General features: G+C 38.0%; 1 protein-coding gene across 25 annotated transcripts in view; it reads left to right on the top strand.

Moving 5' to 3' along the window:
- Positions 1-26,715, top strand: part of LOC147369038 (uncharacterized) — a 1,156,454-nt gene that overhangs the window by 865,919 nt on the left and 263,820 nt on the right. Inside the window, exons 9-10 of one of the 25 annotated variants that reach the window (XR_015167143.1) lie at positions 423-502; positions 3,353-6,741. The exons of 23 other annotated variants lie outside the window; for them this stretch is intronic. The gene's annotated coding sequence lies outside the window, so the exon portion shown is untranslated. Of the gene's footprint in view, positions 1-422; positions 503-3,352; positions 6,742-26,715 lie in introns of those variants that run through there. One more of the 25 variants, XM_086410768.1, reaches the window with a different exon arrangement.

Here is a 26,715-nt window from a genome sequence, read left to right as displayed (position 1 = left end):
ACTGCAAAAATTAGACAAATCTTCATGACAACCTCAAGAAGGTTTTAAATGGTAAAAGAAAAACCAGTACAATCCCAACTTCTAACTCAGGTTTACAATACTTGAAACTTCTGATTCACAATATTCAAACTAGGAAATGCAATGTCCTTTTAGTATAATTTCATGTTTCTCATGGACCTTTTATTGCTATAAACATTTTTTCTTTCGTTCATAATTATTTACTCTACACAGTCTGATCTCAGTATGAAGTCAAAAAACATTTCATTATTTTATGTTAGAACTTTATACAAAACTTATCAATGAACTAATCAACAAAAGGTAAAGCTGACATTTAAATAGCCATGCACCTTTTAGCATTATCTACTGTGAAATTCAATGTAATGAAAGATTCACCAGTGCTTGCCTCCCATTGTCCTTGCCAGGCCCACTGGATAAGAAAAATCCAACTCAGAAGGTTGTCACTGCCAGGGATGAATCCCATGTCCTTTGAATTTTTATACACGTAAGTGTCCAACATACCAGTGAGTTTTTTTCCAACACAAACTAGGTTTGAGTTTGTTCTTTGAAAATGAGAAATGAATTTTCCTGGTAAAACAGTATCTAAACTGAAAAAAGGGTCCCAGAGCCAGCCACCAAAGTAGTCTTTGTGAATCTTCAGCATAGCTAGACTACCAGCTGGGGACTGTGTTACCGCTGAGTCTTAAATCGTCTTTGGCAATCGCGTGAGAAGAGACATGGGGTCAAACAGAAAACAGAGGAAGAGAGATTCTCCATGTTAAGGGCTCATGGTTAATCATGGGGAGAATGTTGAAATAAGGGATTTCAAATAAAGATGAAGCTTCTCTCATTACTTTTTCATTCTATGTTCTTGGCCTGCTCTTTCTGCCTGGTGTTTTCCAAGGTCCCACAAGGCTCTCAAGTAGGTGTTAAGAAGGAAACCCTCTAATTCTGTCTAATTGGTTTTGACTGTTATATTACCACTTTAATTTTCTCAAAGGGTTAAAAAGCAATGCTTTTTAATCAAAAGATCTGTAACTGGCTGCATTGAAAGACATGTAACAAAAATGCGAATGTTCTGTGGCATGCAGGCAGAGCCTGTGTCAGGTAGCTATGCAGGTCGCTGTGAGTGTGAGTGACAGGCTCTATCCCCATCTGTCCTCAGTTCACAACTAGTTAATTCTGACCTGAGTGATTTTGCTCGTGGATAACTCCACCCCTTCTTCTTAATGTGAAGGTCAAATGTTACCTCATCTAGCACAATATCACAGCCTCTGAGCTCCCCAAGCACTTAGCTGTTGTATGGCTAAACCAGAACTCTGTATTTAATAAAGGAGAAAGGAAAGGGAGGGAGAAGGGAAAGGGGGGAAGGATGAGGAGAAATAGAAGAAAAGAGAAAAAATGTATCTCCTCTTCTCTTGTGGTTGCCCTCATGAGCTATAATTCATATCTAATAATTCTATTAATATTTAATGATTGCTATAATGAATATGTCTTTTAAAATCTAATTATATTTAATATTTAGAGAATGCAGGTTATTAAAATATTAACTTTAACCTTTACAATTTTTTAAATTAAATAAACAAAATAATTCCCTAAAAGAAAGGCCCCTCTAGGATCCTGTTCCATTTATACTTTGTATCCTATTTACCTTTTTTCTTAAGGTGTCGCACAGTATCCATGACTTAATTTGTATATTATGGGAGAAGTGGCAAGACATAGTTTGAGCAGAAGCCTTTCCAGAATTCCCACTTCTTGAACTACCCTGAACAATCAGACAATTGATGAGAACAAGTAATTGCAGTTACATTTAGCAGCATAGAATCACATTTTTTACTATTAAAAATTTCTCTCCTCATCTCTTTCATTCTACCCCATTTCCACAGAATATTGGTGTTATATCATGAAGCAGGTTGAAAAAGTTCAGATTCAGGAAAGGTGGACAGAGAGAGTATACTGATAATAAATTGTGTCTCATGAATTATATTCTGTGTGCATGTGTACATAATAGATTATCATAAATACATCTTATCATTTGATCTGCATTCACTTTACAATAAATGAAAATTAAATAATAAGGATAAGGTTTACACCAGAGCTTCCCTGGTGGCTCAGTGGTAAAGAATTCACCTTCCAGTACAGGAGACATGGGTTCGATCCCTGGTTCAAGAAGATCCCCTGGAGAAGGAAGTAGTAACCCACTCAAATATTCTTGCCTGGGATATCCCATGGATAGAGAAGCTTAGCCGGCTATAGTCCATAAGGTCTCAAAAGAGTCGGACTCAACTTCATGACTAAGCACAAGTATGAGAGGGTTTAGAAACTGAAGCCAGAATGAATGGTCTTGGTTACATAATACCTAAATAGCACTTCTAAAAGGAATATTCTCTCATACTTGCCCTAAATTTAAAAAGGTCCTTTGCACAAATTATTGGAATTATTTATTTATCATCTCCCATAGTAGACCATGAACTTCTAGAGGACAGAGGTAATATTTATCATCCTTGTACTTCACAGTACTTAGCAAAGTTCTTAATGTAAGACAGATGTTCAATAAATATTGAATGGCTGAAAGGAAATTGTCCAAATGTTCTGCTTTCTTTAGAATAGTTTCATCCCTTACTTTTGATTTCACAGGTTTTCTACTAGGTATGATTAAATTATTAATTCAATTAAACAGATGCTCTCTTGGGGCTACTGGAAGGACCTGGACTCTACAGCAGTGAGGTCAGCAAGAGCAATTGCTTGGGAAATAATTGTGATGGGATGTTTCTCTGTGCCTCTGAACCTCATTTTTTATTTAGCAGACTTGTTCTTAAATGGATGATATGTTGCGATTTTTGTGATACTTATCTTAATTGGTTCAAGGGATCTCAAAAAATTCCTTACAGATACTCTTTATTAAAAGCAAAGAATCACTTCTCCAACTGTAGTCATCATTTTACAATTTATCTATATTGTGAGATCCTATTTTTATATCAAGGTTTCTTATCTCTAGATAGACTTACTGCTCAATTAGCACTTTGATAAAATATTCCCTTACTATTCTTAAAAGTCTCAGTTACAAATACATAAGGACATAAAACGGAGCTTGGTAAACTGAAAATAAACTTTACCTTAATATTTCCCTCTTCTCATAAAACAGCACAATGTGTAGCTGAACAGAAAAGATAGGTAATCAAAAAAAGGAATTTGGGGGCTTAGGATTCATTGATCTTCTGGAATCTATTGTATCCTCTGTACTGGCCACAAGCAACTCTCTCACCTTGCCAGAGATGAACCTCGTTGTTCTTTCTGGTTATACAAAGACCACCTGGGCTCTTATCTCTGAAAATACCATTTTCCTTGCCTCTAGGAAGATCACCAGAGTCAACTTCCAGCGTAACCAGAAAAGTATAGTTCGTGGCCTGGAGGAAATGAATTACACCCAGAAGGAACTGCAGGAGTTGACTATTGTACACTAACAGCCCTAGAGGAACATGTGAAGGAGGGGTGAATGCAAAACAGGTTTATGAAGTATGTCTTACATGTAGTCTGGGACTAGTAGAATTAGAATCACCTACAAAATTGTTAGGAAGGAGAATTATTTGGCTCTACCCCAGAAGTATAGAATCTGAAACTCTGGGAGAGACACCCAGTGATGTGTGTTCCAAAAAGCTTCCAGATGCCTCTGATGCTGCAGCAATTTGAGAACCACTGTTCTGTCCCACTTCACATCCTTTTAGCCTCTGGATGCCTTGTTGTAATCACTTCTTGGGGCCAGCCACTCTTGGTGGGCGCCAACAAACCTGCACAGCTAGAACCTGACAGTGACTTCCCTCATGCTTCTGTCTTGCTCCTCATGCCTCCCATCTTAGGGCCTACTTTTGTATCCCAAAGGCACAGAAAGAGTATGGGGTTCCTCTCAATGCCCGGACACAGGCAGTCTGAAAGTCTAGGGAATTCTCAGCTTCCCTAAGGATACATATTTGGACAAATGAGAGATAGAAACTGGGAAATATATTCTTCTCATTTCCTCCCTCTGGATAGACTCTTTTGAGATGAAGTTTGTATGTATTCTTAGAGAACAGGTCTATGACATGAATCCAGATGGTCACAATAAAGGACAGAAATGGTATGGACCTAACAGAAACAGAAAATATTAAGAAGAGATGGCAAGAATACACAGAAGAACTATACAAAAAAGATTTTCATGACCCAGGTAATCATGATGGTGTGATCACCCACGTAGAGCCAGATCCTGGACTGCAAAGTCAAGTGGGCCTTAGGAAGCATCACTACGAACAAAGCTAATGGAGCTGATATAATTCCAGGTTGAGCTATTTCAAATCCTGAAAGATGATGCTGTGAAAGTGCTGCAATCGATATGCCAGCAAATTTGGAAAACTCAGCAGTGGTCACAGGACTGGGAAAGGTCAGTTGTCATTCCAATTCCAAGGAAAGGCAATGCCAAAGAACTCTCAAACTACCACATAACTGCACTCATCTCATGCTAGCAAAATAATGCTCAAAATTTTCCAAGCCAGGCTTCAACAGAACTGTGAACTTCCAGATAGTCAAGCTGGATTTAGAAAAGGCAGAGGAACCAGAGATCAAATTGCCAATATCCATTGGATCATTGAAAAAGCAAAAGAGTTCCATAAAAGCATCTACTTTTTCTTTATTGACTACACCAAAGCCTTTGACTTGTGGGTCAAAACAAACTGTGGAAAATTCTTAGAGAGATGGGACCACCTTACCTGCCTCCTGAGAAATGTGTGTGCAGGTCAAGAAGCAAGAGTTAGAACCAGACATGGAAGAAGAGACTGGTTCCAAATAGGGAAAGGAGTACATCAAGGCTGTATATTGTCACCCTGCTTTTTTAACTTAAATGCAGAGTACATCTTGAGAAATGCCTGGCTGGCTGAAGTACAAGCTGAAATCGAGATTGCTGGGAGAAATATCAAGAACCTCAGATATGCAGATGATTATTGCAGAAAGCAAAGAACTAAAGAGCCTCTTGATGAAAGTAAAAGAGGAGAGTGAAAAAGTTGGTTTAAAACTCAACATTCATAAAATTAAGATCATGGCAACCAGTTCCATTGCTTCATGGCAAATAGATGTGAAAGCAATGGAAAGAGTGAGAGACTTTATTTTTTTGAGTGGCAAAATCACTGCAGATGGCAACTGCAGCCATAAAATGAAAAGATGCTTGGTCCTTGGAAGAAAAGCTATGATACCCTAGACAGCATATTAAAAAGCACAGACATTACTTTGCAAACAATGGTCCATCTACTCAAAGCTATGGTTTTTCCAGTAGTCGTGTATGGATGTGAGAGTTGGACTACAAAGAAAGCTGAGCGCCAAAGAATTGATGGTTTTGAACTGTGGTGTTGGAGAAGATTCTTGAGAGTCCCTTGGACTGCAAGGAGATCCAACCAGTCCATCCTAGGGGAAATCAGTCCTGAATATTCATTGGAAGAACTAATGCTGAAGCTGAAACTCCAAAAGTTTGGCCACCTGATGTGAAGAACTGACCAATTGGAAAAGACCCTGATGCTGGGAAAGATTGAAGGCAGGAGGAGAAGAGGATGACAGAGAAGGAAATTGTTGGATGGCATCACTGACTTGATGGACATGAGTTCGAGCAGGCTCTGGGAGTTGGTGATGGACAAGGAAATCTGGCATGCTGCAGTCCATGGGGTCCCAAAGAGTTGGACATGACTGAGTGACTGAACTGAACTATATGAATTAATCTATACATTTTTGGAATCTCTTTTCTTCCCCAGTTCTAAAAGTTGGCAGGCCTATGAGATGAATTCTGTTTATTATTTCTTGTATGTCTTTTCTATTTCATATATGATTTCATTTGTCTCATTTTCTTTTTATTTTAAATAGCATTTACATGTAGGCAGTTCCCCAAATCTTTTTGTCCTAACTCAGTTTTTCTGAAGTTTAATATACATGTCCACCTGAGTTGAATACCTGTTACCCTTGCTTCAGCTCACTGTCCATAAAATATGCAACTTGCACACATAAGCCTTTTCTTTGCATGAGTCAGATCACATGATTCATGTATGAAAAAGCTTCCAGTAGCTTTTCATCTCACACAGAATGCAGTCTAGACTTCTTGCCCTAACCATCAAGGCTTTGGATGGCTCCGCATCACAGGTCCACCTTTTTCTTTTCATTCATACCACTATAGTCTTTGTTTCTTTCTCTGTATTCATACTGCACATTGCACGTTCCTCAAACAAGTTAGGTGTGTGCCTACCCCAAGCATGCTTTTTCTCCTTCAGTCTCTGAGTGAAATTTGTTCATGTTCCTTTATTTTTTTTGATGTATAATTGATTTATAATAATATATTAGTTTCAGAAGTAAAGCATAGTGATAGCATTTTTATAGACTATACGCCATTTAATGTTACTACAAAACAATGGTTATTTTCCATGTTCTGTACAATAATTTCGTGTTCCTTATCTATTTTATACAAAATAGTTTGTATCTCTTAATCCCACACCCTTATGTTGAACCTTGCTCCATGTGTTTGTCCACTAGTAAGCATTAGTTCTATCTGTGAGGCTGTTTCAGTTTTGTTATATTTATTCAAAATATTTATTAAAATATTTTAGATTCCACATATATGTGATAACACAGAGTATTTACCTTTTTCACTCTGACATTTCACTAAACATGATACTCTCCAAGACCATCTATATGGTTGCAAATGGCAGAATTTAATTTTTTATGGCTGAGTCAGTTCAGTTCAGTTCAGTCGCTCAGTCATGTCCGACTCCTTGCGACCCCGTGAATCGTAGCATGCCAGGCCTCCCTGTGACCACCAACTGCCAGAGTTTACTCAAACTCGTGTCCATCGAGTCAGTGATGCCATCCATCATCTTCTGTCTTCTGCCGTCCCCTTCTCCTCTTGCCCCCAATCCCTCCCAGCATCAGAGTATTTTCAAATGAGTCAACTCTTTGCATGAGGTGGCCAAAGTATTGGAGCTTCAGCTTCAGCATCAGTCCTTCCAATGAACACCCAGGACTGATTTCCTTTAGAATGGACTGGTTGGATCTCCTTGCAGTCCAAGGGACTCTCAAGAGTATTCTCCAACACCACAGTTCAAAGGCATCAATTCTTCGGTGCTCAGCTTTCTTCACAGTCCAACTCTCGCATCCATACATGACCACTGGAAAACCATAGCCTTGACTAGACAGACCTTTGTTGGCAAAGTAATATCTCTGCTTTTGAATATACTATCTGGGTTGGTCATAGCTTTTCTTCCAAGGAGTAAACGTCTTTTAATTTCATGGCTGAAGTCACCATCTGCAGTGATTTTGGAGCCCCCAAAAATAAAGTCTGACACTGTTTCCACTGTTTCCCCATCTATTTCCCATGAAGTGATGGGACCAGATGCCATGATCTTCGTTTTCTGAATGTTAAGCTTTAAGCCAACTTTTTCACTCTCCTCCTTCACTTTCATCAAAAGGCTTTTTAGTTCCTCTTCATTTTCTGCCATAAGGGTGGTGTCATCTGCATATCTGAGGTTATTGACATTTCTCCCAGCAATCTTGATTCCAGCTTGTGGTTCTTCCAGCCCAGCGTTTCTCATGATGTACTATGCATTTAAGTTAAAAAAGCAGGGTGACAATATACAGCCTTGACGTATTCCTTTTCCTATTTGGAACCAGTCTGTTGTTCCATGTCCAGTTCTAACTGTTGCTTCCTGACCTGCCTATAGGTTTCTCAAGAGGCAGGTCAGGTGGTCTGGTATTCCAATCTTTTTCAGAATTTTCCACAGTTTATGGTGATCCACACAGTCAAAGGCTTTGGCATAGTCAATAAAGCAGAAATAGATAGATTATGGCTGAGTAATATTCTATTATATATATAACACATATTCTTAATGTATTTATCTTTTGATGAACACAGACTCCTCCCATATCTGGGTTATTATAAATAGTGCTATGTGAACATTAGGGTACATGTGTATTTTCAAATTAGCATTTTAATTTTCTTTGGATTGATACCCTGAGTGAAATTGTTGCATAATACTGAAATTCTATTTTTAGTTTATTGAGGAATCCCCACACTGTTTTCCAAAGTGGCTGCACCGGTGTACATTCCCACCAACAGAGTATGAAGGTTCCCTTTTACCCGCATTCTCACCAACACTTTTTATTCATAGACTTTTTGATGATAAAAAATCAAATACTAGTTTAAATGCAGGTTAAAACTGCAATAAGCTGCCATCTTCCACCATTCTGACTAGTGGAAGGTGATATCTTATTATAGTTTTAACTTGCATCCCCCTTATTTCTGATGTCATCTTTTCATGTGCCTGGAGAAGGAGGAGCTAGGGCAGATGCCAGATTTGAGCCAGGGCTTCTCCTCTGCTCAGTGGCTGTCACCAACCTACCAGGGCAGGCTCCAAGGCACTGAATCAGAAGCCCTGAGGTTAGGTCCAATCTGTCTCTGTTACCTTCAAGACTGGGCTCTCCTTCCTCCTAGCACCAGCACCCTCGCTCTGGAGGGGAGCAGTGCTGCAGTAAGAGGGGCCCCTGCAGACTTTAGGCATGCATTGCGGTGTGGGTTGTGGAGGCTCCAGCTGGAGGTCAGGGCTGCTTCTGACTCCAGTAGCAGCTACCCTGCCTTCTTCCATGGATCTGAGTCTTCTTTGGATCTGAGTCTCCTTCTTTCCTCATATCTGATTTCTTGGCTTTTCCTCTGGCACCTTCACCCTGGGGTAGGACTTCCCCACCCTGCAGGGCTCTAGGCATGTGTAGGGTTGGGGCTGTGGTGGTCCAACTACAGACAGAGTGTGGGGATGCTTCTGATGAACTTCCTGTGCAGGCGCCAGTAATGTCCACCCAGATGCTGCCCTGAGTCTGAGCCATCTCTGTGTGTCACAGCCAACTCCTTTCTTTCTTTGTGGCAGCCCTTGCTCCAGTGTGGTGCTGCAGTGTGAAGTAAGTGGGGCTGGGGTATTAGCTCAGCTTAGGCTGGGTTGCATGGCAGGATGGTGGTGGGAAACCTGCACTCCACACACTCATTTTCACTCCACCCTCTCCACCCTTCTTTGGGAGCTAACTAGGGCACACACAGTCCTCACAAGCAGAATTCAAGATTCCCACAGAATAATAGGATTCCTGTTGGGCACATGGGCCCTCCATCGAGCCAAAGGGACTCATCTTCCCTATGTTGGACATCAGAGCTAGGTGCCCAATATTTAATGTGAACTGCTAACTCCCCAGCAAGGATCTCACCCCTTATATCCTTGCTTTCCCTCTGAGTCCCCTCTCAGGGGCACAGGTTCCAACCTGATCCCTTCTCTTTCCTGCCTACTTATTCCACGTGGATCATTTTTTACAGTCTTGTTTGTACAGGGGTCTTTTTTAACAGTTTCCACTTAGTTTTCATTGAGAATTGTTCCATGTTTAGATGTATTTTTGATGTATTCTTGGGAGGGAGTGAATTCCATGTCGTTGTCTCTTTTTTGTGGGGGGAATGAGGTAGAGCCTCCAATGGACAAAAATGTAGCTGGGATGGGGCAAAGCCCTACTTCCCCAGGGAAGGCTAGGTAGACATGCTCCAACAAGAAAGTTGATGGATTATGGGAATGTGCAGCCGTAACAACCCTTCTAAGAGCCACTCAGAACCCTGATGCACCTTTTTTTTTTTTTTTTCCGGTCATTCATGTCATGATTCAAATATAGGCACCTCAATGTCAATTTTCAAAGAGATTCCGCAGACCACTCTACCGGAAAATAAAGCTCTCAAATCACTGCCTATGAAATATTGTATTGTTTTGTCTCCATAATAACACTTAAAACCATCTGATATAATCCTGGTTTTATTATTTTCTTTAATTTTCTGTCTTCCTATCATACTGAAATAGAAGTTTTAGGGAAATAGTCATTTTGTCTACTTCTGTTTAGATCAGCACGGCATCTCTATCATCTTGAATAGAGGGAGTAATTCAATAAGCTTTTGTGAAATGCATTACATAATTGACTTGGGAGCTTCCCGGGTGGTGCAGTGGTAAAGCATCTGCCTGCCAGTGCAGGAGATGCAACAGGTGTGGATTTCATCCCTGGGTTGGGAAGATCTCCTAGAGTAGGAAATGGCAACACACTCTAGTACTCTTGCTGGAAAGTTCCATCGACAGAGAAGCCTGGTAGGCTACAGTCCATGGGGTGGCAAAAAAGGGACATAACTGAGCAACTGAGAAAGCACATGCATAATTGACTTGAGTCTTTATACTGCTATAAATCTGAGACTGTTGTTTTGTGAGGAATCAGGACATCAGTACATTATTTGACTTCCTAGCTTTATTCCTCCCATAATTTATTTCTCAATTTAAATTAAAAATCTTCCATAGGTAAATCCTTTGCACAGTTCCAAGATTTAAAAGCTATGTGTGTGTGCATATATATATATATATATATCTTTCCCACATCTCTTTCCTGTCTCTTTTCTTCCCACTTCTATCACTCAGATAGGGGACAACTAGTTTTAGCTTCCTGTGAGTGCTTTCAGAGTTCTCTGTGTGTAAACAAATAACTACAAATAAATAGTCTTATTTTCTACCTTTTTTAAAACACAAAAAGTAGCATAGTATAAATACTGTCTTGACTTACACTTTTTTCATTTAATCATATATATCCTGAAGATCTTAAGGGAGTGCTCTGATTCTTCCTATAGCTGTATCATATTCCCATTGAGTAAATGCACTGTAATTAATTTAACCAGTCTTACTCCCCTGTCAATGGAACTTTGATTTCTTCCCATTCTTTCACTTTTAATAATAATAATGATGCAATGATTCACCTTATCCATACTTCATTATGCACATGAACAGGTTTCTAGGACACTCCACAAATTGGAACTGCTGTGACAAAAGATACATGCCTTTGTACTTTTGACAGATATTGCTAACTTGCTCTCTAAAAAGTTTGTACAGATTTTGCCCATCAGCTATGTATGATGATAACTGTTTCTTCACAGCTTTGCCAACAGGAAGTTTTATCAAGTATTTGGATTTTTGCCAATCTTATAGATAAAAAGGGAATATATGATTAGTGTTTGAACATTTTAAAATATGTATAAAAGCCATTTGTATTCTCTTTTCTGCAAACAATAGTCTTTGCCAAAATTTTTCTACTTAATTAATGTATTAATTCACCCAATATTTATCATGTGTTGTGCAGTGTTCTATGTGCTCATGACACAGCAAATGTTTGTATTAGAGATATACATTACAAAAATACTTACGTTTATTTTCACTTTGTTTATGTTCTCCTTTTGGCCCTGCATTGATTGCATTATATAATGTAATTTTTACCTTTCTCTAAACTTTATTAAAGAAGCTTCAGTATCAACCTGCATACAAAGTATATAATCTTTGCAGTACTGAATAAGTACCTCACCTTCAGGAAATATTTTCTTTTGCCTTCAAAGAACTGTTACCACGGGGCCTCTATTCACCCTCTCCTCTGTTCTTCCTCTTGTGCACCTTCTGCCAAATCTCACCTACTTACGGTCAGTACATATTTATTTGTTACATGCATAGTATATTCCTCTCCTAGTTTCATTGAAAATGGAGTGTGTAGGAAAAAATCTTTATTGCTTTTATATAATTTCCAGGAGGATATAATCTCCAGGAGGAGCAGGGGTGGGGCAGGCATGTGATATAAACAGCCACACTCTATTTATTTATTTTTATAAAATGCATGTAATTATACATCTACAAATAGCCATAGTTATAGAAAGAGCCAGAAAGCAGTTTTGGCTGTTCGCAAAGAGGCTGGGTAGGATTGATGACAGGAATATTCATTCTTAAGAAGGCATTGATACTGAAAGTGAATTCTCCTGTTAGATAATTGTCCAGAAGGGCTAAGACAAAAAGTACAAAATGGCAGAAAAAATCTTACCTTTAAGACAATGTAATTCTACCTAAAGTACTTCTCCAATATCTTTACTAACAAGAGTTAAGAAATAAAGATTTTTTTTAAAAAGCTTATACCTCAAGTAGAAATGAGAATCCAGTGAAACTTACAGCATCAATAAACATTGACTATAATGTTTAGCTACAGCTTGGGTAAAAAAGTGAAGCTTCGGTTTCTTAATTGACTTTTTGTATCTTAAAAAGTCAGCATTGATTTTTGCAGGGCACATACAACAGTTTACACATAGTGGTGGTTCTAATACAAAAAGTACGTGGGATGTTCTCTTTTTCTCAACTAGTCTTTATGGTCAGGTAGTAGCCTTCTGAAATTAAAGGATGCTTACTCCTTGGAAGAAAAATTATGACCAACCTAGATAGCATATTGAAAAGCAGAGACATTATTTTGCCAACAAAGGTCTGTCTAGTCAAGGTATGGTTTTTCCAGTAGTCATGTACGGATGGGAGAGTTGGACTGTAAAGAAGGCTGAGCGCCAAAGAATTGACGCTTTTGAACTGTGGTGTTGGAGAAGTGTGGTGTTGGACTGCAAGGAGATCCAGCCAGTCCATTCTAGAGGAGATCAGCCCTGGGTGTTCTTTGGAAGGAATGATGCTGAAGCTGAGGCTCCAATATTTTGGCTACCTCATGCAAAGAGTTGACTCAATGGAAAAGACTCTGATGCTGGGAGGGATTGGGGGCAGGAGAAGAAGGGGACGACAGAGGATGGAATGGCTGGATGGCATTACTGACTGGATGGACATGAGTTTGAGTGAACTCCAGGAGTTGGTGATGGACAGGGAGGCCTGGTGTGCTGCAATTCATGCGGTCTCAGAGTTGAACACGACTGAGCGACTGAACTGAACTGAGTAGCCTTCTGTAGCCAGTTATCATTCTGATTGGAAGGCTGGCAGTCCTCAGTAGAGCTGAGGAAGACAAGAGGGGAACTGAGCTAGGACATAGGCATTGATATATAAAGAGCTTTATTTTGATCCTAGTAAAGTCCACTTAGCTGTATTCCTTATACGTTTTTGGTTTTATAATCCCTCCCAAGAAAACTAAAGTGAATTCACTTATCTTCTCTCTTTATAAAATTGGAACCTCATGGAAATAGTTCTGAAACATAAGATTCCACTTAATGACATGTCCTCAGTAATAAGAATAATAGATGATGCTATCTTTACTTGATACTAGCAGAGTAAGTCTTGTAAGAAAAAGAAACTCTGTTACCATTTGTCATTATATCAGGCTGTAGATTTTCAGTGTGATGTGATGGACATAAAAGTAGACAACGGAGATGAGCCAGCATCAGATATAATAAGTAATGAGAAGCCCGTGTTTGAAATAATTTAATTCATTAAAAAAGCTTTTAAAGTAACTTTCTTTATCCTGCTGTTTACAGACTATATAGAGCTGAATACCAAAGGGATCTCTGTTATCTGAGGTCCAGAAATTCTAATTTCAGCAAACGCAAGTCAGGTATTTCTTTATTATTCATTTGAAAAACCTTTAGCAGAAAATGAAGGGGCATGGCAACCCACTCCAGTATTCTTGCCTGAAAAATCCCATGGACAGAGGAGCCTGGCAGGCTACAGGTCATGGGGTCACACAGAGTTGGACATGACTGAAACAACTTAGCTTACATGCACAGAATGCTGCAAAACATAGCTGTAAGTTTATTTATTTGTCTGGAACTTACTCCTGTCCCTAAATCTAACAATGAATAATATCTTTCAATTTCATGTTATTTTTCTTGATATTACACACATTATACCAAATGATGATATCCTCTGGTCTTCAGAGAAGACTACTAACAGAATTTACTAATGGCCCAAACTCTATATCTATGTAATCAAGCCAGTGTTTTTGAAAATAAGTTGAGATCAATGGGAAACTGATACCCAGATAATGAAATAACAGCAAGCATCTTTATAATTCAGATGGGCAAAATTTGATTTTCTGCTGTGCCCTGTGTCTCTCAAACACAGGCATTAGCATTTTCAATGGTATTGCACTCATGAGAAGTAAATTGTCATGTACTGAATAATAATCAGAGAAATAAATAAACTTTATTTTGTATGATACTGTTGAAATTTTTTTCTATATATAAGAGGTATGTTCTGCATCTGAATTCGGTTTACACATAACCTAGAAAACCATTGAATTAAAGTACTTACTTAGAACATTCAGAACAACAAACACCCTGACTGGATAAGAATGATAATTTGAAGACAGAGCACATCATGACTAGAATAATTGGTAAGTTGTCCATACTTTGAAAATAGAAGAGAGTTAGAAAATAAGTGAGTATAAGCGTGTACATGTATTGTAATGGAATGTTCTGGATTTATTGTGCCAATGATCACACTAAAATTAAGTGGAAATTATTATTTGTACATATATGAATCCATAATATTGACTTTCTGATCAAATATTTTCTTATCTCATTTAAAAAGTATCCATTTTTTGTTATTCCCATATTTTTTAGTCACAATAAATACTAGAATCTTCCTTGTTATATAATACTTAGATAATTCTTCAATGGTTTTATATTCACACCTAAGTATAAAGTTACGGGCTCCTCAGGTGGTGCTAGTGGTAAAGAACCTGCTTGACAATGCGGGAGACACAAGAGACACTGGTTCAGTCCCTGGGTTGGGAAGATTCCATGTAACCATGGAAGAGGGCATGGCAACTAACTTACTCCAATATTCTTAGACTTCCCTGGTGGCTCAGACAATAAGAATCTGCCCATAAGGTGGGAGACCCAGGTTCGATCCCTTGGTTGGGAAGATTCCCTGGAGAAGGAAATAGCAATCCACTCCAGTATGCTTGCTTAGAGAATTCCATGGACAGAGGAACCTGGTAAGCTACAGTCCATGGGGTTGCAAAGAGTCAGACATTACTGAGCGACTACACTTTCACATGAAGTTATGGTATACTAGGAATTCATAATTCTTTCAGTTCAGTTCAGTTCAGTCACTCAGTTGTGTCCGATTCTTTGCGACCCCATGAATCGCAGCACGCCAGGCATCCCTGTCTATCACCAACTCCCGGAGTTCACTCAGACTCACGTCCAAGGAGTTAGTGATGCCATCCAGCCATCTCATCCTCTGTCGTCCCCTTCTCCTCCTGCCCCCAATCCCTCCCAGCATCAGAGTATTTTCCAACAAGTCAACTCTTCATATGAGGCGGCCAAAATACTGGAGTTTCAGCTTTAGCATCATTCCTTCCAAAAAATCCCAGGGCTGATCTCCTTCAGACTGGACTGGTTGGATCTCCTTGCAGTCCAAGGGACTCTCAAGAGTCTTCTCCAACACCACAGTTCAAAAGCATCAATTCTTTGGCACTCAGCTTTCTTCACAGTCCAACTCTCACATCCATACATGACCACTGGAAAAACCATAGCCTTGACTAGATGGACCTTTGTTGGCAAAGTAATGTCTCTGCTTTTCAATATGCTATCTAGGTTGGTCATAACTTTTCTTCCAAGGAGTAAGCGTAAGAAACAATAAAACTGCAGTAAAAAGATGGAAAATTTGAAAATGCCGATTCTGAATTCAGTTCAGGTATTCTGGACTTTCTGTTAAGGTGTGTTTCATTTCAGACTAATAAAAAGGACCTTACTAAACTGGTCTCTCTCCCTCTTGATTTATAAATGGTGTTTTTTTTTTTTTTTTAATCCCAGCAAAGGTTTACAAAGTATTTTTTATTGCATTACTTATATCAATTATGTATGGCTCCAAAAAAGTCATTATATTTACTTTATAAGGCATATGATTAAAATTTTATCCTAGAGGCAAATGATTCATATTTCTACCCCTACATATATTCCTATAATTATTTATTTTTAGCCTTTCATTAGTTCATGTTCTGAGTACAAGTATACCGCCTAAGTGATCTCTACTCCTAGGTTTCATTGTTTCCCAAATCCATACAATTGGATTAAGTCCTAAAATATGCAGTCTTTAGTTTCTCTCATCACATAAGCAATAGCAGATCATTCATATTATCTTTAACCATTTTTCACATCACATTTTAAAAATTACAAAAGCACTTAATGGTTATTTGAGAGTCAAGGACTTAAATATCTTTGACTTACTGAAAGCCTTATATCTTATATATTTCCTCTGAAAAGCTTTGTCACTCAAGGCTAACTTCAGGTGTTGGGGGTATTTATCCTGTGGCAACACGCCTATAAACATCTCTCACTGCCCTCTTTGCCAACCCTTGATGCTATTTATTGGTAAGAGTCATGGTTTTGCTATGAAATAGTCGTGTTTGGAATGGCAGGCTGCTTCATCCTGTCAAATGGATGACAGTTAGCCTGGAAGGCAGCTATGCATGTAAATTAATCAACCTTACTTTATTTGCCCAAGTACATCTTCTGTTTCTTTGGAATTGAAGAAAAATCCAGTCATTTTCCAATGCACTGTGCAGTGAATTTAGACCTGGGAGATTTTTGTAGATTTGTCTGTTTTCTTCTCCAGTCTAGGGGCACAGTTGACATTATTGTCCTGTTGAGCACTTTTTGAAACCATTTGTGGATCAAGAAAAGTGATGTAATTGACTCTTCTTACAAATTTTCTGGAAGAGTTTGTTAGGTTTCTCAGGAACACAAAAATTTGAATTTCTTTGGTTCCCCATTGCCTTGTATTCTAGGTTCTCAAACTTTGATCCTTGAAAAGCTGCAACACAGTCATCTTCCCAATTAGAACTGTGGGGTTGAGACTAAGGAAACTAATTTACACATGAATTTTCATTGAACGGTTTAAGTCCAGACACTTTACCTTTATTCTGCTGCTGCTGCTAAGTCACTTCAGTTGTGCCCGACTCTGTGCGACCCCATGGACAGCAACCCACCAGGCTCCTCTGTCCACGGAATTCTCCAGGCAAGGGTATCTTTATAGTCTGGTTCTAACTAATATTCTGCTATTCCTGTGGTTACTTTGCCTTCCAGGCATACTAAACTTTTCAGATTCTTTGGCATATCATCCTCTCTCTCTCTCTTCTATGCCTTTGTGGTTTTCTCTACTTAGCCTGCCCACTGCCTTATGTGTTTGAGAAACTCTTGCTCATTCTATAAAATCCATTTTGAATATTTTGTTCCCTAGTAGAGGCTGTAACTCCATCTCCTATGCACCTACAACTCTTTGTACTTCTAGCATCACATTTTTGTGCATTAGGCAATTAAGTATTGGAGGAAAAGGGGATGACAGAGGATGAGATGGCTGGATGGCATCACTGACTCGATGGACGTGAGTCTGAGTGAACTCCGGGAGTTGGTGATGGACAGGGAGGCCTGGCGTGCTTCGATTCATGGGGTCGCAAAGAGTCGGACACGACTGAGAGACTGAACTGAACTGAACTGAATCAGATTCACTTTTAGATTTTGAATTCTCAAGGATGAGGATCATTTCTGTTTTTTAACCTTTCTAAGTATTGGATTTCTTTTCTAATAAAATTTATTATATTTGTAACAATCTGCTATACTCAAGCTTTGAAAGTACTTTAGATATTATACAGAGAGATGAATGCTTTCCATAGTATATACTGTGACTTTTGCACACTTACTCCCTTAAATGTGTCTATATCTTTTATTTTATTTATTTTTGTTTTTTGTTTTTGTTTTACTTTTATTTATTTATTTTTTAAATTTTATTTTATTTTTATTATTTTTTTTTCTTCTTTTTTTTTTTCTAATTTTATTTTATTTTTAAACTTTACATAATTGTATTAGTTTTGCCAAATATCAAAATGAATCCGCCACAGGTATACATGTGTTCCCCATCCCGAACCCTCCTCCCTCCTCCCTCCCCATACCATCCCTCTGGGCCATCCCAGTGCACCAGCCCCAAGCATCCAGCATCGTGCATCGAACCTGGACTGGCAACTCGTTTCCTACATGATATTTTACATGTTTCATTGCCATTCTCCCAAATCTTCCCACCCTCTCCCTCTCCCACAGAGTCCATATTTTTAAACTTTACATAATTGTATTAGTTTTGCCAAATATCAAAATGAATCCATCACAGGTATACATGTGTTCCCCATCCTGAACCCTCCTCCCTCCTCCCTCCCCATACAATCCCTCTGGGTCGTCCCAATGCTCTAGCCCCAAGCATCCAGTATCGTGCATTGATCCTGGACTGGCATCTAATTTACAGTACATTTTTAGAGCTTTCCAAAATTATACATGTAGCAAATCATGAATTCATAAATCTCAGTTTCGTTCATTAAAATACATTGGATAAAAAAATATCCTTTGTAGCCTTGAGATACCTGCCAGTCACTTGTTATCACTCAGATTCAGTTTGCAAGTTATTTTGAAGAGATATATTATTTCTTCAAAAGTTCCTTTAAGCAGTTGTTTTCTATTAATGAACCTTGATAGGATCCATCAGAGATCCATTCTTTCATTACCTTTTCTCCCAGTTGAACCAAAACCATTTACTTTTTATAAGTCTGCCAAGAAGGAGAGTCTATGGCCTGAATCATTTCTGTAATTAACAACAGTCACTACCAAGACAATTTTATGTATTTTTAATATGGCTCATTCTGTGTAAATCCATTTTCTTTATTCTTGTTTTCCAGGACTTTCTGGAAAACAAGAAGTTACAATCCTCTGCTTTAATAGTCTCCAGACATAGTCTCAGTTTCTTTAGCTCCTGAAATGGCTCCTATATTCCAATTGTTTATCATCTGTGTAGCTCTTCTCTGAACACTACTCTGACTTCCTTAACAGAAGGAAGTTTTTTGGAACTTGCTCACAAACAAAACTGCATTTTTGTATAGTACACCTTTAGAATCACATATTTTCTGGAACATTCTTTACTGGAAACTGTCCTATATGTCCCAAAGATGATTAACATAAATAATTAAAAATACAAGAGATTGTTTTTTTCATATTTAGTTTCTTGTTACTGTATAGTGGTACAACTGATTTTTGCATGTTGATTTTGCATCCTCAACTGAGTTTATTAGTGCTAACAGATTTTTTTGTTTGTTTGTTTTGGATATGTGGCATCATTAGGATTTTGTGCACATAACATCATGTCATCTGCAAGCAGAGATAATTTTATTTCTTCCTCTCTGATTTGGATGAAATTTCTTTATTTTTCCATTTATAGTAAGATAAAAAGAATAAAATATTTAGGAATACCTTAACTAAGAAGATGGAATATCCATATATATATGACTATAAAATATTGATAGAAATTGAAGACAAATAAATGGAAAGAAATCTCATGTTTATGGATTAGAGATGTTATATTATTAAGATATCCTTATTATCCAATCTACAGATTAACTGCAGTCTTCATCAGAATCCCATTGGCATTTTTTTTTAACAGAAAGAATAAAAACAATCTAAAATTCATATGAGTTGCAGAGAACTTCAAGAACTGTGATATTATGTGTAAAGATCAAGCATATGCAGTTAAAGGTGAAAATTTAGATTTATAAGGCAATCTGAATTTATATCTGTTAACTTTTACTTACTCCTTGATATCTGGTCTTTTTTATTAGTTTATTTTTTCAGTTAGAATTTCATCAGCTGGACAGCAACAACAATACCTAGGCCTTTGTATTGTTATGGAGGAAGTGCTTGCCATGAGCAGATGAATTAAGAACCAAAGTGGAGAGGACAGAAAGAAACATTTTCTGGACCTCTTAGAAATGTCTAATCAAAAAAGTAGTCAATGTCTTGTCTAATCAAAAGTGTAGTCTATCTGTCAGTGGGAAAAGGAGAGAAAACTTACAAGGAACATGTGGTTGTGGGAACTAATGATGGAAGTCTGCAATCCAGAGGAAAGATGGTCAGGAAGGCAAGATCATGAGCAGACTGAAACCCTCATGGGCCCTGAATGAAGCTGTTTTCAGAAGTAATAAGGAAAGGAAAATCCAGTAAAGGAAAAATAAATTGTAGATCACCAGTTGTTGGAATATGTCTCAGGGGGTGCCTAAGTCTGCTTTTAAAAGGCTTCTACTGATTGTCAGGTCCACCAGCGTAGCCTCTCTTACTTCGTCAGCTAATTAGCACTTTAATAACTTCTGCATAGTCCCCTCACAGCAGTGTCCATGGTAGTGTTTGAATGAAGAACCAGAAGATGATGTGTATACAGTATTACAAAAATAGCTGCTATACTCCTTTTCATCACTGTAGTAATTAATTTGATGCAGTAAAAAGGCCATCACAGATAGATTTGTGTTATTCTAGATTTTTCCACTGGGCATTTTCCTCATTCACAGTCTACCTGAGGTTTCTCTGACTATTCAAATTGTGGGGATAGAATTCATGGGTCTGATCTTCAGCACTTGCAGGCCAGCCTATAGATCAAACTGTTAATACTAGATCCTAAATTTTTTAAAAAAATGGATGGCATAAAATTTGAACTGGAAGAAATCTTAGACATCACTGTGCTTACTTGCTCATTCATCAATGAGGTTAAGTTATATTTCTGTTGTTAAAGTGCCATCTAGTAATAGAGTCCTATCTAACAGCCTTATATTATAGCATACCATATATCCTGACCTGCCTCTTGAGAAACCTATATGCAGGTCAGGAAGCAACAGTTAGAACTGGACATGGAACAACAGACTGGTTCCAAATAGGAAAAGGAGTATGTCAAGGCTGTATATTGTCACCCTGCTTTTTTAACTTATATGCAGAGTACATCATGAGAAACGCTGGACTGGAAGAAGCACAAGCTGGAATCAAAATTGCTGGGAGAAATATCAATAACCTCAGATATGCAGATGACACCACCCTTAATGCAGAAAGTGAAGAGGAACTCAAAAGTCTCTTGATGAAAGTGAAAGACGAGAGTGAAAAAGTTGGCTTAAAGCTCAACATTCAGAAAACAAGGATCATGGCATCTGGTCCCATCACTTCATGGGAAATAGATGGGGAAATAGTGGAAATAGCATCAGACTTTATTTTTTTGGGCTCCAAAATCACTGCAGATGGTGACTGCAGCCATGAAATTAAAAGACGCTTACTCCTTGGAAGGAAAGTTATGACCAACCTAGATAGCATATTAAAAAGCAGAGACATTACTTTGCCAATAAAGATCTGTCTAGTCAAGGCTATGGTTTTTCCAGTGGTCATGTATGGATGTGAGAGTTGGACTGTGAAGAAAGCTGTGCGCCGAAGAATTGATGCTTTTGAACTGTGGTGTTGGAGAACACTCTTGAGAGTCCTTTGGACTGCAGGAGATCCAACCAGTCCATTCTGAAGGAGATCAGTCCAGGGTGTTCTTTGGAAGGAATGATGTTGAAGCTGAAACTCCAGTACTTTGGCCACCTCATGCGAAGAGCTGACTCACTGGAAAAGACTCTGATACTTGGAGGGATTGGGGGCAGGAAGAAAAGGGGACGACAGAGAATGAGATGGCTGGATGGCATCATCGACTCCATAGACATGAGTTTGAGTGAACTCCGGGAGTTGGTGATGGACAGGGAGGCCTGGTGTGCTGCGATTCATGGGGTCTCAAAGAGTCGGACACAACTGAGTGACTGAACTGAACCAAACCATGTATCTAAGATGTACAGATATCACTCTATGATATTTGCATGTGGAAACAAAGAAAATAGAAATTAATTAACTTCCTCAAGTTGCTGTCAGTAAGAGGGATACAATTCAACACAGGTGGCCTGATTTCAGCTGCCTCTCTGTGCCCTCCTGCCTCCATAAGGCTGAAATATGTATCTTATGACTAATGGTAAAGTAAATTTTTTCCAGTAGTCTTTTATTTATCATGGAAAACTGATCCCAATTTACTTTACCATGAGGCAGTTAGGAAAATCAATCACCCAATGCTTTGTTTCATTAGTTCTATTTCTTTCTTCTCTTTTTAAAAAATCTGTTCTTTCTCTCTCAATAAAAATACCTGAAATGTATTACCATCTATTATTTGTTCCTATTTGCTACTTTTCACTACCTTTTTATTCCTTTATGTGACTTCAACAAATAGACTTTACTTAAAAGTTTGTTCAGATACCCTGAGGTTCTTTCCTTTCCTTCACTAGCATTCCTAACTATAAAATTTATCAGATTTTGAACCATCTAATAACTACTCTTTCTAAATATCTGAAGCCTAGAATCTTAGTTTAATATTCTTCCCTAATCACACACATTTAAAAACCTTTAGAGGGATGGTACGGGGAGGGAGGAGTGAGGAGGGTTCAGGATGGGGAACACGTGTATACCTGTGGCGGATTCATGTTGATATATGGCAAAACCAATACAATATTGTAAAGTTAAAAAAAAAAACTGAAAAAAAGAATGAGAAAAATAAAAAAATAACAAAAAAATAAAACCTTTAGACGGATGCAAAACATTGGCCTCACATTTAATCAGATCAGATCAGATCAGATCAGTCACTCAGTCGTGTCCGACTCTGCGACCCCATGAATCGCAGTATGCCAGGCCTCCCTGTCCATCACCAACTCCCGGAGTTCACTGAGACTCATATCCATCGAGTCAGTGATGCCATCCAGCCATCTCATCCTCTGTCCTCCCCTTCTCCTCTTGCCCCCAATCCCTCCCAGCATCAGAGTCTTTTCCAATGAGTCAACTCTTTGCATGAGGTGGCCAAAGTACTGGAGTTTCAGCTTTAGCATCATTCCTTCCAAAGAAATCCCAAGGCTGATCTCCTTCAGAATGGACTGGTTGGATCTCCTTTCAGTCCAGGTGACTCTCAAGAGTCTTCTCCAACACCACAGTTCAAAAGCATCAATTCTTCAGCGCTCAGCCTTCTTCACAGTCCAACTCTCACATCCATACATGACCACTGGAAAAACCATAGCTTTAACTAGATGGACTTTTGTTGGCAAAGTAATGTCTCTGCTTTTCAATATGCTATCTAGGTTGGTCATAACTTTCCTTCCAAGGAGTAAGCGTCTTTTAATTTCATGGCTGCAGTCACCATCTGCAGTGATTTTGGAGCCCAGAAAAATAAAGTCTGACACTGTTTCTACTGTTTCCCCATCTATTTCCCATGAAGTGATGGGACCGGATGCCATGATCTTCATTTTCTGAATGTTGAGCTTTAAGCCAACTTTTCCACTCTCGTCTTTCACTTTCATCAAGAGGTTTTTGAGTTCCTCTTCACTTTCTGCATTAAGGGTGGTATCATCTGCATATCTGAGGTTATTGATATTTTTCCCGGCAATCTTGATTCCAGCTTGTGCTTCTTCCAGCCCAGCGTTTCTCATGATGTACTCTGCATAGAAGTTAAATAAACAGGGTGACAATATACAGCCTTGAAGAACTCCTTTTCCTATTTGGAACCAGTCTGTTGTTCCATGTCCAGTTCTAACTGTTGTTTCCTGACCTGCATACAAATTTCTCAAGAGGCAGATCAGGTGGTCTGGTATTCCCATATTTAATATGAATCAAGAAATTTATTATTTTCTAGCATGACATGGTGGAGAAGGAAATGGCAACCCACTCCAGCATTCTTGCCTAGAGAATCCTGTGTATGGAGGAGCCTCATGGCCTGCTGTCCACGGGGTCGCACAGAGTTGGACACGACTGAACTGACTTAGCAGCAGTAACAGCAGCATGACATGGAATACCCAAACTGATAATTCTTATAAAGTGTTTGAGGTTTTTCTGTAGATATGATTCTATTAAGTTTTACTAATTCAAGTGAATTTTCATCCAACAATGAGTTTTGAATGGGCTATTTCCATATGAAAATTAAAACTATATTTTAAAAAATAACATTAAGCAATAAACAAAAAATAAAAGTAGTTAAGTAATCTCGAATATGGGTTATACAAATACAGAAAGAAAAAGACACAATCTTTTTAAATAGCTTTATGAGATATAATTTGTACATCATAAAATTCACCTATTTAAGTATATAATTCATGGGTTTCCAGTATATTGAAAGTAATGTAACCATCAGAATCATCACTCTAGAAACAATGCAGCAAATAGTAGGAGCTCCCCATTCACCTCTCTGGCTAGCACTAATCAACTCCTAATTTCTGTCTCTATAGGTTTGACTGTTGTGGATGTTTTATGTTAATAGAGTTAAATAGTACATGGCCATTGTAAGTGGCCTCTTTCATTTAGTATGGTGTTTTTGAGGTTTATCCAGGTTCTAGTATATCTCAGTACTTAATTCCTTTTTACTGATGGTAATTTTCCATTGTATGTATATACCATATATTTATCCATTCATCAGTTGATAGGCATTTAGCATGTTTCTACTTCACAGCTACTATGAATAATGCTACTATGAATATTCATGTATTTGCTTTTGTGTAAATGTATGTTTTTTATATTAATTAGATTAAAAAATGTTTGGTTGGAGGATAATTGCTTTGCAATATATCTTTTCATTTTATTTAGGGTAGATATCTAGGAATAGAATTATTGATCATCTTCTAGTTCTATGGTTCACATTTTGAGAAACTGTTTCTTTGAGGAAATATGCATTCAGATACTCATTTTTAATAATTTTATTTATTCATTTATTTTTGGCTGCATTGAGTTTTCTCTGCTGTGCATGGGCTTTTCCCAAGTTGTGGTGAGTGGGGGCTACTCTCTAGCTGCAGTAGCAGGCTTCTCACTGAAGTGGCTCTGCTTGTTGTGGAGCACCAGCTCTGGGCTGGTGTGCTTCAGTAGCTGCAGCACATGGGCTCAGTAGTTGCGACTCCAGGGCTCTAGAGCTCAGGCTCAAAAGTTGTGGTGCACAGGCTTATTTGCTCCATAGCATGTGGGATCTTCCTGGATAAGGAATTGAACCAGTGCCCCCTGCATTAGCAGGCAGATTCTTTGCCACTGAGCCACCAGTGAAGACCCCCTTTCTCATTTGTAAAGTGTGTGAATTGCCTATTTTATTAGTGAGTTGTAAGGGTTCTTTGTGTGTTCTGAAGTACAAGTCCCTTATCAGATAATATGATTTGTAAATGTTTTCTCTCATTTTGTGGGAGAAATCTTTTTACTTTTTTGATGATGATGTTCAAAGCACAAAAGACATATTTCTGATTAAAAAAAAAATGTTCTGTAAATACTGACATTACTTGACTAATTAGCTGATTAATTGGAGAAAGAAATATACTGACACCAATTCTAGGATTATTTATTATAAATCAGAAGCAGGTAGAGAACGTATTATTTGATGATTATAGCTCAGTCAAGATCATTGAAATGCCTGGCTTGGTACTCTAAAATATTCTGATTGATTGTTTATATCTGCTTTTGTGCATCAGGATTATATTTTTCTTTTCAGTTTGTCAAATAATGTATATAAGGACGTTTAAGTTAAGACATTCAAATACTATGCCCATCCTAGTTTATAGATGTAATAAGATTCTGCTTACTGAATTTTTATTTTTCTAATGAGATTTGGTTAGCCCGTTCACTAGCAAACTAGGACAAATTTCTGTAATTAGTATCATAAATATTTATAAAAGACTACAGTCGACACAATTTGTGTTGTTTTTTTTTTTTGAATTTTGCATAAATGGTACCTTATTCTCTGTGCCAAGTATTTCCCTTGCAAATGAATTTTTTCCTACTAGTGCATTCAGAATCAATAAGTCTCAGGAGATTTCCTACATCTATCAAACTAGAGGTGACAAAATGCTGTCAAAATAAAATACAAGCAGATTTCCAGCGTCAACATTTGTCTACATTTTATATAGATTCCTAGAAAAAGAGAGTCTCATCACAAAACTATCATAAATAATAGTGGTACAATCTAACTACATTATTTTATTCTGCTCTAGTTGACTTATTCAATTATCTAAAAATACCCATCACTTTAAACTTATCTATCTGAAGTCAGTCATCTTAATCTATAATTACTTAAAAGTCATCACTTTGTCCATGCTCTTTGTGTCAAGATGGTAAGGGATTGCATTCTGCACAAATGTCACACCACATTCAATTTTATAAGACTCCCTTCAAAAGTAAGTCAGTCAACATTTGTTTGAGGATGTACTCAAAATAAATAGACAAAAATTATGGGTTTGCCACTCTTCTTTACTTCATGGAAATTGTGTATGAGTTCTTATATAATTTTAGTAGTTGAGGTCATGAAGTTAAAAAAGATTTAGGTCATTTTTTTCCTACTTGGAAAAACCAAGGTAACGTAAATAATATTTAAGTGATTCAGTTGCTTGCAGTTACTAATTGGCCCCTTGAATTACTTTACCCTTTTCTGTTTAACTAGGCTGTCTCCCACATAATTATTCATTGTGAAATGGAATATAAATTGTGGTTTTAAAAATATTGTGATCTACTCATCATGACTTGTTATCCTTCCAGCAACAACATTAAAGTGATCTATGACTTCTAAAGAGCTACAAAATAATAAAATAAGCTGTGGAAAGTGTAAGTTGTCATAGGTCATAGCAGATACACCCTACGTGAAGTTAGGGATGTCATTGACAAAAGGTTTTGTTACAAAGAGTGATACAGAAATAGATTTCACCTTCGTATAAAAATCATGTGCTTCTTATTTACATGAAGCCTCCTGGTCCATGGATTGTTTTGTCCTTTTCTCTTTTATCATCCTGAGCCCAGCCCCTGCTGAGACAGTTCTGCCGCAGGAGATTGAAACTGCTTTCTTCACTTCAGTTGCAGCTGCCAAGACTCTGCCTCTCAGGCCTGTGTTCACCAAAACAATAATTATCTTGGACACTTGTGAAATCATGGAAACCTCATTTGCACCTAAATACAGCCAATGTACATGAATAGTAATTGCTCATCTTTCGGGTAAAATTATGTAAACATACAGAGAAGGCACACTCTTGGACATATTTATGGCAGCTTGA

This window comes from Bos grunniens, chromosome 7 (genome assembly GCF_055505025.1).
Source record: "Bos grunniens cultivar Pamir isolate PY7600 chromosome 7, Bosgru_T2T1.0, whole genome shotgun sequence".
Classification (NCBI taxonomy): Eukaryota; Metazoa; Chordata; class Mammalia; order Artiodactyla; family Bovidae; genus Bos; species Bos grunniens.
Note: the sequence above shows the minus strand (reverse complement) of the source record. Positions and strands in the feature narration are given on the sequence as shown.